Source organism: Lepisosteus oculatus, chromosome 3 (assembly GCF_040954835.1).
Source record: "Lepisosteus oculatus isolate fLepOcu1 chromosome 3, fLepOcu1.hap2, whole genome shotgun sequence".
NCBI classification, from domain to species: domain Eukaryota; kingdom Metazoa; phylum Chordata; class Actinopteri; order Semionotiformes; family Lepisosteidae; genus Lepisosteus; species Lepisosteus oculatus.
Window position 1 is genome coordinate 33,041,178 of NC_090698.1, and position 14,680 is coordinate 33,055,857.

At 36.5% G+C, this 14,680-nt stretch overlaps 1 protein-coding gene across 2 annotated transcripts in view; it reads left to right on the top strand.

Annotated features, from left to right (window-relative positions):
- The first annotated feature begins 318 nt into the window (after window positions 1–318).
- csgalnact1a (chondroitin sulfate N-acetylgalactosaminyltransferase 1a) overlaps window positions 319–14,680 on the top strand; it is a 60,737-nt gene continuing 46,375 nt past the window's right edge. Inside the window, exon 1 of one of the 2 annotated variants that reach the window (XM_006627005.3) lies at window positions 319–539. The gene's annotated coding sequence lies outside the window, so the exon portion shown is untranslated. Of the gene's footprint in view, window positions 540–4,788; window positions 4,876–14,680 lie in introns of those variants that run through there. The other variant, XM_069187129.1, reaches the window with a different exon arrangement.

The window sequence follows — 14,680 nt, forward strand, 5'->3', positions numbered from 1 at the left end:
ACTAAAATCAATGACAATAATACAGAAGACTAACTCAATTTTATTAAGAAATTAGAAAAGGACATTAAGAGTTATATTCTGAAACTGACATTACATTACAGACATTAAAAAGAATTTAAAGTGGTTTACCAGAGAAAAATACACATTTCTTTTTGAGACAGGACAAGACTTGAGAAAGTGTGGTACAGTATTTCCTATGCAAACAGAGATGTCTGTGAGGCTAACAGAGAGGCGCTTTCAGGTAACAACTCAGTCTTTATAGTAGCAGTGGGAGGAGCCAGGCTCTCCGAGCCTCCACAGAAGATACAGTTACAGAGATCAGTATGCTTGCTCAGTCTGGGGCACTCTCTCGTCAAACTCAGGGAGCGAAATGGCAATTAAAAAGTGGAGAGCTTGCTTTGCTATGGGCATGGGAAGGTACTTTACTGACACTCCACAGTGGAATTAATCCTGTGAAGGAAAAGGAATTGAGAATCGAAAGGAGATGTTAGGCTTCCTTATTTTGTGTAAGAGGAATGCCTGAGAAGGATTTTCTTGAGGTAAGCAGAGCATGTAGTGTGTGACTGGGTGAGCAGTCTTGCAGGACTGTGGGGTTGTTGTGGCTGATCCTGGGACACAACATGAATGCATGTAATCGTTGTTCTTATGCCAGCTTCTGTATAAATACACTCCTTGTCCTGTTTTATTTTAAGCCTCTATATCTTATTATCTTCAAACTTATGCAGCTAGGAAAACAGCCTTACATTTTAAAGTTGCCATCCAAATTCAGAACTGCTAGAAAACAATTTGTATAAAATGGATATAGACAGCTAATAGAAAAGGTATAACTGAGACTTAGTTTAAATTCTAAATTAATGGTGTAAGATTGGAGTTAAAAGGTGAATACCTGTATGTCTTAGAAATCAGCAAAATGTTTTTTGAAATGCCTTTTATCTGTTTGCATATTTAAACTACATATACAGTAAATAGTTTAGTCAGAGATACCAATGGATTTTACACACATTATTTAGGACACTTAAAATATTATGTATCAACATCCATGTGTATATATAAAGCATATTTAGAGACACAAAAAATCTGTCTAAGATGTTTTTCTTAGATAGGATATATTTTGTAAAATATGCTTAATGTCTACAGCATTGGGAGTGTGATTAGAATTTAATTTCTTAAGCTTCAACATTTCCACAATCTATTAACTGCTAAACAGCCATCTTTAGACTGTATTTTAACCATACAGTAGCATGTTTTTAAAGATTTGTGTACATACAAACTGATTTTCCTGACTAAATGTGTACACATCAAAGCCTGTTGTACAGAATGAGATATTCCTGTCTCTGCAAAACTGTCAATTGTGATTAAGGACTAAAGATATTGGCAGAGGAAATTTTATCCATCTCCCCTCCCTCAACTTGCCAAGTTTTTTTCAAGATGCCTTGGATATAAATAAATTAAAAGCAAGTGCTGTAACAATGTCTGCGAACAGTATTTGAAGGCCATTTTCTGGTGAGAAAGGACGACAAATTCTTCCCAAAGGACATCTAATTGCTCAACACTCTAGGTTAGTCTTGACTTATAGTAACTGAGGAGACATGCTGCTTTTAGAGCAAATCTCAAGACAAGCTATCAGAGTGATCAGAGTTCTGTCTTTAGATAAAATTCTTTCTGAATGGGAATTAAGAGATTAACAGTCCTGCAAGCTGCAAATCAATAAAATATACTTTATATATAACATATATCCTCTGGCTTTTTTGTTGACTTGGGAGTGACAATAACTGCTTAGATTGGTACCTTTCCACAGTACAGAAAAATAATAAGAAAAGGTGTGATTAAATTTGCTAAATAACATTTCTTTCTTTATTCAAGATTTTCCTGTAAAATATATGGGATTTTAACTTCCTTTAGCTCTTTTCTTGAACAATTCTGTCATTGGTTGCCTGTTTACTTATCTGTATGCTTGTCTATCTGCTGAATTCATGTGGCTAACACTGCATGTTGGTATTTCTGACAGTACGTGCCAAATTGCTAGCTGGGTATTCAGGTCATTTGGCCTAACTAGCCATTGCACTTAAATCATTCTCTCTATTAGTGTAAACCTGACCCCCCGTCACAGCCTTCAAAACACAGCCCTCAGCTCTCTTGGTAAAATATTAAGTAGTCTCCCGTGGAGGAGCTGACAGCCTGCATTTGTGTCTGGTTCAAGTTTCCAGTTACCTCCACATCGCATCATGATAGACAGAGTTATTGTTTTGACAGTTATTCTCTCTTTTGCACTGGATCTTTCTTCAGCCACGGTGCTAATTTGAACTGACTCACTGGCTTGTTTTCTAGGTCTTAACCTGGACTCTAGGCTTTGTGGATCATTGACATATATTCATAGTCTTATTTGGCTGCATGTCATATAGTCCATGTTTGTAGATTATGCAGCCTTGACTAAAATAGCAAACATTTGGATTCCTTTCGATAAACCGTAAATGTTAAATATAGTCTAAATCACTGCATATGTATTGACATGAAAGTTTGAGTCACATGTGGAATAGATATATTTCTCTGGCTACTTTTCCTCATATTTACATCATTAGTGTGAACACCATCTCACAAAATGTGAGACTGGAACATGCTTTGCTTACAGACCACAAAAATGTTCGTCCGGTCAACAAACTAGTGTTGGTTCTTTGTACAGACCGTAGTACTGTATATCCTTACCAATGCAGCAAAGATATATTATTAATTACAATAATACTGTACGTCCATCAGCCAATATCATTGGAGTTGTCACCCACTTTGTTATGGCATTATTAGTGCAGTACTGCCTGAATCACATAACCAGATAATGGTGGTGAAGTCATTTAGTTGAATTTATTCTGTTCTGTAGGTCTGGAATGATCATGTGTCTTTGTATCAGCTGGCAACACTGTTGGAGGTTACTGATGGTGAATGGAAGTATCCTAGTAGCTCCATGTTGTAACATTTCTAATAGCAGCATGCTCAGAGTGTAGTCCCTCTCTTTCACTGAGTTATGTCTTACACTGAGTAGTGTAGTGCCATTTAAATCATTACATCTCTGATGTTATGAATTAATGTTTATCTAATGTTTTCCATTAGTAAATATAGCAGCCAATCAGTATTCCTGAGACATGTAATAAATGAAATAAATGTGAAATAAATAAAGGAAAGTTTTGGTATACAATGTATTTTAGTGTTTAAATACAGAATTGTAGCTTTCTAATAAAGACTGGAAACAGAATTGTGGGGAGGAGAATAATATATTTTGTCTAACAATATACCAACATAACATTCATCGTCCACTGGAAATCTGCTTATTCTTGTAACAGCCCAAAGTCAGAAACAGATGGCACAAAATAGGACTGCACCCTGGACAGGAAGTCAGTGCATCAGAGGACTTAAACTCCCACCATTACATAAATTACACTTACCAATTCAAAGAAAATCAACATACAAAATTGCACCAAAACAATTACCCATCTATACAGTGTCAATTATACAATTAAACAAAAACAAAAGGGCAGCGAGATGGCACAGGGGTTAACTTGGGGTGGAGCGGTGGCTCTGTGGCTAAGGATCTGCGCCTATGGCTGGAAGGTTGCTGGTTCATATCCCGCAGCTGGCAGAGGAATCCTACTCCATTGGGCTCCTGAGCAAGGCCTTTAACCCCAACTGCTCCAGGGGTGCTGTACAATGGCAGACCCTGTGCTCTGACCCCAGGCTCTCTCCCTATCTGTGTGTCTCATGGAGAGCAAACTGGAGTATGTGAAAAGATCATTCCTAATGCAAGAAATTGTAAAGGGTTAATAAAGTAATATTAACATTTCTGCCTAGTAGCACCAAGATGCTGGTCTCAATTACAAACTCTGTGGGGAGTTTGTAAGTTGTCCCTGTGTTTGCATGGATTTCCTCTAGGTGCTCCAGTTTTGTCCCACAGTCCAAAGACATGCTGGAGTGATTAAACTGACATGCTGACTAGATGAACTGGATTCTGTAAAACTGGCCCTAATATGTGTTTGTTTGTGTCTGTGTGTGCCCAGCAATGGACTGGCATCCCAGCCAGAGTGTATCCCGCCTTGCAACCGTCACTTGCAGGTTTAGGCTTCGGCTTCCCCCGCAATCCTGGACAAACCAGTTTAGAAAATTGATTGAAGAACAATAACACAAGTACAATTACACTTACATCATTTAAAACGCACATGTACAGTATACAAATACAATTTTTTGCATAGTGATGAACAACAGTTACAACTTTTAACAATTCAAAAAAAGTTTTGGGATTGTTGCTTGTTGGAAATTATTTTGGATTTTGTAATGCTTCAGAAAGACCAAACCAGTGCAGTGTTCACCTAATGTAACCAACATGTTTGTCAAACAATTTGTATTTTACATTTAGTACCAATTTGTACACATACTGTACACCCTTTATCTCTGCCCTTTTTCTATGCTTTAACTTGTTCTTAATCCAAATAAAAACATGTATTTAAATTCCTACCGAATGCAATTTAAGAATGAATATACTATAAGGGACATCAAAAAGTCTTCTGAAAATCTAAATATTACATTCCATAAAAGTGTTTATGTATGCTAAGTTCTTCAGTCTAAATGCTCCATTTAATGTACAGTATAGTGCTTTTTCCCCCAATCTCTACCTTTGATACCTTTGATTTTTCCCTTATTTTTTCCTGGATTCTCTTTTTGTCTCTATGCCCATTGTATCTCCCTGTTTGGATATAGTTCAGATTCTTCCTCTTTCTATTCTATTCTTTTGCAGTGCTCATATATGCTGGTATGCTTGAAAACAAGCTCAAAAGGCTCCAGGATTTTCAAAATACTACAGCCAAGTTCTTGGTTTATACTCATCTTTCAAAGGTACTGTAGCAAATAATATGAAAAAAAATGAAAATCTTCATACTTCCAGGAGCTATTAAGTTCATACCTAATCAATCATTGAGATCTGTCTGTTTCCAGTCAGACTGATTCAGGGCTCTCAGCTACTACTGCTCCACATTTCTGGAACTCCCTTCCAAACCATGTGAGAAATGAAATTGTTTTTTATGGAAGTAGAGTTGTATTTTTCTTCTCATTTTTAAATATACTTTCATGTCAGTTCTTTGTCTGGGTTGACTTTGTCAGTGCCTTTTAACAATACCTGTATCAGGTCCCCTTGTATCGTTCTTCATTCAAGACAAAAAAGATTCAGATGGTTCTGCTTGTCAATGTCTTTTCCATATGTGATACCTACTATTGTAAATGAAGCTAACATTGTGTTTGAAATTTGTAACGCTCCCTGCATTATCCAGAAGATATTTATGATGTTCAACATAAACACCTGTCCTTTTCATAAGTAGCCTCTTATATCTCAGTGTTACCCATTTTGTATTTATAGTTTCTAATCTTGCTCCTGCATTGTGGTACTACACCACAAAAGATGCCTGAAAATCTATAATAAAATTAGAAGGATGTCATCAGCCCATGGGGACTTATTAGTCCTGACTTCATTCTAGTACCCTAAAGACTTGTACCTTTTCTATGCTGATAATATTTAATTGTTGACTTCTTCTTTGGTGAACAGGTGAAAGTTAGTAAATTATATTTTAGTGACAGGGATTTGAACTTGTGATTATAATGTCATCTGGAGCTGCTGCCTCAAGCTTTTAAGCCTTGATTATATTTTCCAAGGTCTTTGAGTGTCACAAGCTAGTTTGGTGATGTGTGGTTAGGTAGAACTGTCAAGATAAATTCTGATTATCTGAGGTATTTCTATGAATGTGGAATTTTCCAGTTCCTTAGACTTATGGTACTCCTATTGTCCTTGTGGTTCCTGTAGCTCCAGGTAGTACCTGGAGAACTCTTTAAAGCATTTTTTGAGAGTGAGGTTACCTGACCAGCCACAATCTCTGGGCAGGAGGGTAGAACACTGCAAATGGAAAAAGTTAGGGAAGCAAGTAGTATCTGGTTAGAAGATAACAAATTCAAACATACATCATTATTTATTATCCAAGATTGGTGGCACCATTAGCATTCTTTCCTTGCTGTTCTCTGGATATACAGTATGGATTTAGTAAAATTAAAATAATAAAATCCAGTCTTCAGTCTTCTGCCTGAACTAAGGCATTACTTGATGAAGAAATATTTCCATTGCTCACACCTGAAGAAGGCTCCATGGCCGAAAAGTTGTGTTTTCTTTCTTCTGTTTTTTTTTAGCATGGAGTAAGCCTATTACTTGTTTCTATATTTCCATTTAGGCTGCAAAAAATGTTTGAAAGAATAAAATACCATTTAATTATTAAAAAACATAAATGGTACATGTTTAAAAACAATATGTATTATTTTATTAAAGATTAAACAAGGATCAGCAATTTAATGATAAATTTAACTTTGGGATAAATTTAACAATTTAACACTCTGAAGACTGACAAAGTTTTCTGTAGTGTTGCATGAAAGATCAAAAAGGGGTAGCTAAATATCCCACCTTCTCAGGAGCATTGAATGATTCAATAAACAAATGAATCAGTGTGTTTTTATAGTTCACTTGTGACCTTTACTATGCATATTTGTTGTTGGAGCATGGTTGTATTGTTCTCTGTAGACAGATGGTGATTCAAAGCCAAAGAATGAGTCAGACATTGGTCCAGATGTGAGCATTCTCTGTCTGTCATATGGTCAGAAATGGAAATTGTTTGGTTTGCTTTCTTTAAAAAAGAAACAGGTTCTTCTATTTTGCAAGAAAGGCGTGCAGTCTGCCTGCCAAGCACATGTTGCTTGGGTGCTGATAGGATGAGGGAAGGTGAAATATGATCAGATAACCTGGGAAAGGGATATTGAAAGGGTAGTAGCTGCTTATTCAAAACTTGGTTTGTGGTGACCATCACTTGGCACCAGTTTTCCCTGAGGAATGATGAATTATAGATGTTCACTGCCTGAGGAGATATTAGATTTTAGGTAAAAAATGTTCTGAAAGAAACAGGTTTGATTTGAGAGATTCAGGACTCTAAACTACTACGCAGAAAGGAAATACAATTTGGAGAAAGCTGTAGCATAATGCCTATCAAATAGGAAAACCTAGTTGATTTTAACCCAAGGAAGTTCAGCAAGAATAACCAGAATAAAACAACCAGAGTTGTTCTTGTAGAATGATTTTAAGAATACCTTAACTGAATTTGCTATTTAATTTACTCTGTTAATGTTTACAGTTAAACTTTATTTTAGATTGTTAGTAAAGTTAAGTTTATGGACATAATTTATTAAACTTTTCTATAAACTTGATTTGAATTAAATTTTTCATTAACCGTGTTTACCAATTCTGGGCATTACCAAAATCTGAGTAGTTTTTAAATATAAACAATGGCTTAACAATGTCTCACAAATGGTTTATGAATAAATACACTTTGTTTATTATTGAATCAAAGATGAAAGTCTTTATCTCCACATCATTTATCACCCACTTTGGGTCTGTGAAATTTCTTTCAAGGATTTATGAATTCCTATATTCACTTATTCTTACAGTGCCTCTGGTGAGTTGGGTCAGGGTGAGAGAAAAACAGATCATGCCCAGATGGGTAATACTAGTAAACTACATTCCAAAATCATATTCTGTTCTCCTTATCCATACTGTTGGCTTTAAAAAATAGACAAAAGAAGCGATTTTTCTACAAGTTTTTCACGACTTCCCAACCGCCACATTTCACCTAATATTTGCAAGTATGTATATAATGTACAGTAGTTCAGGTAGGTAGCTGCTTCAGGTGTGAGCTTGTGAGCTCATACCTGAAGAAGGCTCCACGGCCGAAACATTGTGTTTTCTTCTTTTTTTTCAGCATGGAATAAACCTATTACTTGTTCCTGTATATAATTTATATTTAGTTTTCATTTAGAAAGAAAAAAATGTGTCAAATTTAAATAGTGGTAAATGCTGTCAATAAGTCAATAATTCTCTTATGGAGAATTAAGTGGCTGAATGAGAAATATGCCAGTAGAGTGGAAACATACAACTTACTGACTGCAGCTGTGATGTAAAGAACACTGCATCCTATATACTTATAGAAAATATGTTAATAAGAAGAGGATATAATGAGCTTTTAACTCTAATTATACGTTTTTAGATACATTTACGTACATAATTTTTGGGTACTGTTAAATGTCTTAGTGTTACTTAGCTTCACTGACCATGACTTACTCTAGTGTTTTTGTGGCATTAGCACTTAATCACCTTCTCAGTGGGACTGTTGATTGGACACAGGTGATGGTTTACCGTGTGAGTGTCAAACCCAATGAAAACCAAAAAAAGAACACAGAAAGGAGCCAAAACACATCTGCATGCTATTCCTATTCCAGCTGGAATAATTTGTCTTTAAAGAAATACAGCTCAGCTACCTCGAACTGGATTGAGAGATTTCAAGTAGAGCATTTGCCAAATTTACCAAAAGAACTGCACCACTGTGCCTTCATATACTGGTGCAAAATCTTAGTTAGGCTTGCCAGCATTTGAGCCAAGTCCTTCAGAGATAAATCAAGGTTAACCTGACATGTACTGTATAGTGGTACTGTACTACTCCAGCCACATTGTTCAGTAATAATTAATCCATCTCTGGACCACCAGCTGGCACTAGCAGTGAAGCTGAATGTAATCATTTGTTTTGGAGTAGTTAGGCGATCCATATTTCTCTTCTCTCACATGGTTAAAAATGTGGCTGTTCTCCAGGAATACATGAGTTGTGCCCAGATTCCCCAAACGTCACAATTAGAATTATTCTGTTTAAGTCATATTCCACCTGCATATTCAAAGAACAGGTGTTTTTCCTGGTTCTATATATAAATACTCATGATGAGCTGGATAATTTACCATAGCTGCACATGTATATAGTTTATTTCTCCTAATACTTTGATGAAGCCAGAGATGTCAAAGAAATTTCTCATCATTGCCTTAGGTCAAACATGCTTTTAGGGAAAATTACAAACTTCAATAAAGTATGAAACCCAATTAATAAAGCATTACATGAAAATTCAGACTGCAAGATGCCAGTACCAGCTGCCACAGTCCCCTACAAAGATCCAGAGGAAAGAATATGCAGTGTGAGCAGTAGCTTCATCACTGGTGGGAAGGTACTACAGTATATGGCTAGTTTGGATGAGAGGCTTCAGGTCATCCTTCAGATACCTGTTCCTGTTATGTTCAATTCAATTCAATTTATTTTTATATAGCACCTTTCACAACAAGGGTGCCCCAAGGCGCTTAACAATGCAAGTAACAATATATTTTGTGAATACAGAACAGAAGACCTGAAGACAACGGAGGAGGGAAACCAAAAACGCCTCTGTAAGGAGAAAAAAAATCTCTAGGGGTCCACTGGCTCAACTGGCTGCCCAACCCCTTTGGGCATGCTAACATTATAAAAATTTAAAAAAAGGAAATAAATGAATGAGTGTATTCATCCATCCATCATGTCTTCTGTATGTCAGTACAGATCTCTGTAGACAAGCCAAATCCTCCTAAACGATAGCTACTGTACTGTATATCCACAGTGAGATAGTGAGGACACAGAATACTATTTCTTCACTCATCTTACTGATTAGTCACTGTTGCTGAAGACAAGGTCTCTTTCTAAATTCTGAAACAAATTTACAAATCTTTATTACATTGAATGGGGTGTTATATGTAAGTGGTCAACTGAGAAATATGTTTGTACTGTTAAAACTCCCTCAAGAGCAGTGAAAAATACTCTTAAGTAAACTTCAGGATGTGTTGGTTCTTACTCTATCCAGGCCAAGAAATGCTTCAAACAAATATATACTGTACATACTATAGGGAGTGTTACAACTGCTACTGTGTAGCTCAGTTTGTCCAGAAATGAATCTGGATGGGAATTTAAATGGATCACCTCAGTCAGTAGGCAGCACTGTGATGTGTCATTTAACACTGCTGCTTAAGGTTCGATTCTGGCCTGAGGCGCTTGCTTAACCCAACGTCTCACGTTTCAATGTTCCAATTTTTTCCCACCTCCCAAAGACAAGCATGGTAAGCCTGACTATTTAAGCTAATTTTCCTCTTTCCCAAAGACAGCTGTTCTCCTCACCTCATTATCCCTGACCTTGTACTGAGTGGATCAGTTCCCTACTCCCTGTACACAATGCATGAAACTTGACTGGACAGACATTTTAATCAGTAACATAACAAAAAGAAGAAAAAGAAAGTCAAAAACATTACAGCTGGTGCCAAGTCTCTTGATAATTAGGACAATATTTGTCAGATAAGCATTTTAGAATACAGTGTGAGAAGTGTCCTCTTGGTTGTTCTTCCCTAGACCACCAGAGAATATTAATGCAACAAGTCACTCAATTTAGAGGTTTTCGCAATTTGAAGGTGAAGTCAAGATCTGACTTCACTTCTGGAGTCGTTTAGCTAAATCTGATCCAGCAGTACACTGTTTTTAGTATCCACAGTAGACTGTTCTTAGTGATCACACTAAAAGAGCTAAATGAGAAAAAAAAAGATTTCCAAATAATTTTAAAATTATATTTACATTGCTATACCATTTGATTTAGTTAAGTACAGTATATTTTATGGTCTATTGAAAGTAGAGTAATAAAGAAGCATACCCCCTGAGTCAGCAGCGCTAAATGTAAATGATCTGGGATCAAAAGAGCTTTGAGGTATTCAGCCGTATTCTTTTCCCCCTTCTTTATAACAGCTCAGTCTAACACCTGGGGCTAGCTTAATCTCTTTAGCTGCATCTCATTACCTTTGCTAACAAAGAGCACACTCCCTTCCACTCAGACTTTCACCCTTGTAATGGCAGGAGTGCAGGCAGATCCTTTTCAAAGCATTTCCATGATGTGCCACAAAAAGACGTAAACACACTTGAGCATTTCCAGGTCAGACCCAGGAGCGATTTTGTCAGCATCTTAAAGCGTCAGTGACCTGGAAAAAACACTCGAAAAAAGGAAACAGACAATGGGAAGTCTAATGAAAATAATGCTATTAATAGGGAAATGCTATTTGGTCAGTAAAAATAACAAGCTTTAATTAGCTCTGTTTTGGAGTTGAAAGGGGAATGGTCTGCTGAGGATATCCCCTGGCTCTGTAGATTTTCAGCTTCCTCTGCTGAATTACTATTTGAAGCTTTCTAAGGGCATTGGTTCACTCAAACATCAAATTATTAAAGCTTAATGGTACTCAAAAGTTACTAGGATTGCCTGAGGAAAACTGGAACACATAAATAACAAAATGTCTGTGACAATGGACATCATACACTGTGTGTGTTTAATAAATGCATTTTTATGGTACAAAGGAATTTTTTTCATTTTATTGATTTTAAGTCCCATGAGTCAAACATTTGACAGTTATCTACCCTTTCACGTACTGTACTTTCACATTTTTAGCTCTTAAATAATTGACTTCACATTAATATGCCAAGTTTTTTTATTATTGTATGTATTCCCTCTGTTTAAATGTCATGGTTCTCACTCTAGATGATTATATGATAATCAAAGACAAAAAAAAACCTTGAAACTACATCTGGCCTGTTGGATTAGTGTTAATGTCCTCAAAACTATACATTCATATCCCATTTTAAATAAGACCTTGAGCATTGAAGTGAAAAATGAATCATCTAGCTATTTTCAGTGATGTGATATCTTTATTTTCATGTAGTAACAGAGTCCACATTATGTTGCTTTTGTGAGGAATGTAATCAGCTAGAGGTTCTTCAGAGTCCAATAAGAAATATGGCCATGACCCCTCTATCTAATGACTGTACCTGGATTTTGTTTTCTGAGTCAGTGAACCTTTCTGTTTCATATACGTCTGCTTGGTCTTTATAATAAATCCAGGTAACATCTTATGTTGCAGTTCTTGGTACAAAATATAAGTTTTTCTTTCAAAATGGCTTTGATTTCTCTTCACACAATTTATTTAATGTCATTATTCTGTGAACCAAATATGAATTGATCTTAGACCAAATTTTTCATTGATGAGAAAGCGTACGGGTTACTCATACCATCATCATACCAATCAAGTTCTCCAATTTTTGGTACATTTTATATCTGCAATAGCTGCTGTCTGTAGATGTTATGATCAATGTAATTTTAAATTAAATCCATTTCCCAACGAAACTATTCTAAAAATAATGTTACTTGAATCCATCTCTGGTGTGGCTTCTCTTCACAATGTTAAAACTAAAGACTTCCTTGAAAAAGAAAATTCTTGAGTCACCAGGATTTTTGGAGACTCTGCCCTGCCTTATTGATGTGTCAACTTTTATCCATAACTGTAAGTGCACATTTTTGATAAGTAATAAGTAACCTGGCACTCTGAACATTTTGGAGCTGGTTAAATGTAAATAAAATAATCAAAATATTGCTAATAACTATAAAATAGTGTTTGCAATGCATATTTACACTTTTTTTCATTATTGCAGTGAACTTTCATGTATTTCTCTAAAGTTTAAAAAAATCACAAATAAATTGAATTTTTTTCCTTCTTTATTCATATCTAAGTTAATAAATAAGTGGAGAACCTGGACTTGGAGAAACCTGTCTCTACAGTGCCTTGCGAAAGTATTCGGCCCCCTTGAACTTTTCAACCTTTTGCCACATTTCAGGCTTCAAACATAAAGATATACATTTTTTATTTTATGTGAAGAATCACCTACAAGTGGGACACAATTGTGAAGTGGAACGAAATCTATTGGATTTTTGAAACTTTTTTAACTAATTTTTTTTAACTAATTTTTTAACTAATTTAACTAATTTCAACTTAAAAAAAATGAAAAGTGGGGCGTGCAAAATTATTCGGCCCCCTTGCGTTAATACTTTGTAGAGCCACCTTTTGCTGCGATTACAGCTGCAAGTCGCTTGGGGTATGTCTCTATCAGTTTTGCACATCGAGAGACTGAAATTCTTGCCCATTCTTCCTTGCAAAACAGCTCGAGCTCAGTGAGGTTGGATGGAGAGCGTTTGTGAACAGCAGTTTTCAGCTCTTTCCACAGATTCTCGATTGGATTCAGGTCTGGACTTTGACTTGGCCATTCAAACACCTGGATACGTTTATTTGTGAACCATTCCTTTGTAGATTTTGCTGTATGTTTGGGATCATTGTCTTGTTGGAAGATAAATCTCCGTCCCAGTTTCAGGTCTTTTGCAGACTCCAACAGGTTTTCATCCAGAATGGTCCTGTATTTGGCTGCATCCATCTTCCCCTCAATTTTAACCATCTTCCCTGTCCCTGCTGAAGAAAAGCAGGCCCAAACCATGATGCTGCCACCACCATGTTTGACAGTGGGGATGGTGTGTTGAGGGTGATGAGCTGTGTTGCTTTTACGCCAAACATATCGTTTTGCATTGTGGCCAAAAAGTTCGATTTTGGTTTCCTCTGACCAGAGCACCTTCTTCCACATGTTTGGGGTGTCTCCCAGGTGGCTTGTGGCAAACTTTAGACGAGACTTTTTATGGATATCTTTGAGAAATGGCTTTCTTCTTGCCACTCTTCCATAAAGGCCAGATTTGTGCAGTGTAAGACTGATTGTTGTCCTATGGACAGACTCTCCCACCTCAGCTGTAGTTCTCTGCAGTTCATCCAGAGTGATCATGGGCCTCTTGGCTGCATCTCTGATCAGTCTTCTCCTTGTCTGAGCTGAAAGTTTAGAGGGACGGCCAGGTCTTGGTAGATTTGCAGTGGTCTGATACTCCTTCCATTTCAAGATGATCGCTTGCACAGTGCTCCTTGGGATGTTTGAAGCTTGGGAAATCTTTTTGTATCCAAATCCGGCTTTAAACTTCTCCACAACAGTATTACGGACCTGCCTGGTGTGTTCCTTGGTCTTCATGATGCTCTCTGCGCTTTCAACAGAACCTTGAGACTATCACAGAGCAGGTGCATTTATACAGAGACTTGATTACACACAGGTGGATTCTATTTATCACCATCAGTCATTTAGGACAACATTGGATCATTCAGAGATCCTCGCTGAACTTCTGGAGTGAGTTTGCTGCACTGAAAGTAAAGGGGCCGAATAATTTTGCACGCCCCACTTTTCATTTTTTTATTAGTTAAAAAAGTTTCAAAAATCCAATAGATTTCGTTCCACTTCACAATTGTGTCCCACTTGTTGGTGATTCTTCACATAAAATAAAAAAATTATATCTTTATGTTTGAAGCCTGAAATGTGGCAAAAGGTTGAAAAGTTCAAGGGGGCCGAATACTTTCGCAAGGCACTGTATATGGAAGGATACAATATAACAGTATAGACCAATACCTCCTTTTAGAAATATGCAAGATGCATGATAGGTAAATACTCTCAGGATATATTGTATATCGATCTTTGGCAGACGTGGAATGACTTAAAAAGTGAAAATCTATGTTGGCCTTTATGATTGTGCTACATACTGTACAAGTAACCAGGGCTTTGGCACATGCAATAGTTCTACAGTTGCCTGTCCCATACATTTTCTAAATGGGTCTTCTATCTTTCTTCAGGGTTTAAATGGAGGTTATTTAACTTTTTTTGGCTTTCTAATAATAAACAGTTGTTGAATCTTGATTTAACATAGGCTACCTTTTTTCTTTTGGAATGAAGTGTTCAATTCTGTCCAGGCTGTTAAGATGTACAGTAGTTCAATATTCACTAGTAACATAACTGTTCCTTTCACTAAAATAAAACTCCACTAGTTCTATAAA